This window comes from Arachis ipaensis, chromosome B03 (assembly GCF_000816755.2).
Source record: "Arachis ipaensis cultivar K30076 chromosome B03, Araip1.1, whole genome shotgun sequence".
Taxonomy (NCBI): Eukaryota; Viridiplantae; Streptophyta; class Magnoliopsida; order Fabales; family Fabaceae; genus Arachis; species Arachis ipaensis.
Window position 1 is genome coordinate 92,080,542 of NC_029787.2, and position 1,965 is coordinate 92,082,506.

Below are 1,965 nucleotides of genomic sequence, written 5' to 3' on the forward strand. Positions count from 1 at the left end.
TTTGGACCGTTATACGGAACTAAAAAACCAAATGGTATATACTATATAGTACAAAATGTGATCTATATATTGGTAATCTTAAAAGTATATTCTATAATCAAACACACTGTCACGGGTGTATATTAACTCTTTTGCCGCTCTTTCCTCTTTTGATTGAATTAACAGTAAAGTATTATTTTTATGGGGAGTGTTAGGTAAACAATGACCATCTTGAACAACATAAACAACCACCAATCAAATAAAAATACACTACATCTTAATTTAATGTTACTAATTAAATTTAAGATTAATTTACTCTTTTAACCCTATTAATTCACATTGTTCACATATTATTCAAAAATATCGTTGGTTAATTATACTTTTCCTATTTTTATTTATGAAAAACAAAACTAACATCATAAAAAATACACTTTGATTAATAAAATTATTCAAACACTAAAAAAATATTTAAAATTATTAAATTACTTTTTCTAATCTTAATTTCATTCTCGAATTCATTCTATTTATAAGTATAACATGCGCACTTAAGGAAGAGAAAACAGAGAAATAAAAAATTGAACAAAACTAAGAAATGTAACAATGTGATTATTGATTATTCTATATAACCTTGACTACACTACTCATATAGATGCATGCTTATATACACACTAAAGTATCTGCATGCATCACTGACTAATCTTAAGTAAGTCAACTAGTATAGCTAACCTAACCACCACCACTAATAACTAATATCAACCTAATTTACAGGTTCTTGAAACAATAAGTAGTTATTTTTTTCATATTAATCCTTGCCTGATCAATCTCACTCCCAACCCTCACCCCCCGTTGATCCTATTTTATCATCATAAATTCTTACTCTTTTACCGTTCATCATTTGTTTCACCATTATTGTTACTACGATTGTCAAATAAGTAAATAAATGCATGTTTAAGTTTAGTCCACTTAAATCTACGGATTATACAGGCTAACCTATTTAATCCAAAATTTAAACACGCTTGATTTTAGTGTAAAAACCTGTCTATTTAACTAGGTACACAAATTGGCCTTACTAGTTTATCCTGTTTTGATTCTCCTAATCGTTACTTTTGCCCTCCGTCAATCTCTTTACCACCACTTTCTCTTTCACCCTCGCTTTCAACACCTGAGCCTCTCCTTCCTTACCTTATTGCTGCCATTTACCCTCATTACCATCGATAATGTCACTATCACTCTCACAACAATAGTATAACAATGGAACCTTTTACCTCACCTATAGTTACCACCACAACAACAACAATAACAAAAAAAATCATTTCAAAATTGAAATTAGTGCAGGAGAAGGAGACGATATGCCAATGAGAGAGAAAAAACATGAATGGTTGGAGATGACGACTGCAAGGATAAAGGTGGAGGTACAACAATTATGGGAGATAGAGAAAGTCGCGCGCAGTGGTGTGATGATGGTAGAGGAAGTAGCAACATTGACAGAGCACAAACCTAGCAATAGTGATGTGGCAAAGGAAGTAGGAACAACAAGAGACAGGAGAATAATAACATAGGTAAAGACAGTAGATGAAGTAGAAATGACATCTAGGGGTAAAAATGAGCCAATTAGAGCTTAGCTTTAACTTAGACGAGCTTAACCCATCTTGTGAATATATATGGCTCAAGTCTAAGTCTATTACTTTCTATAGGCTTTTTCTTATATTCAAGCTCAGCTTGTTTAAAAGCTCAATATGCCTACAAACTTATTTGAAAATCTTATTTTGTAAATTATAATTCAAAATAATAAACTTAAAAAAAAATCTAAATTGACATTAGATGGATTCTGGAATTTATAATTCATTTATATATTAATCATTAGTCACATATCATAACCATACTTACAATACATATACATAAACCTTTATTTCAACAAAAGATAAAAAAACCTACAATATTCACTAGTATTAAGTATTCATTTTTATTTGTTTTGTTTTGGTCTTA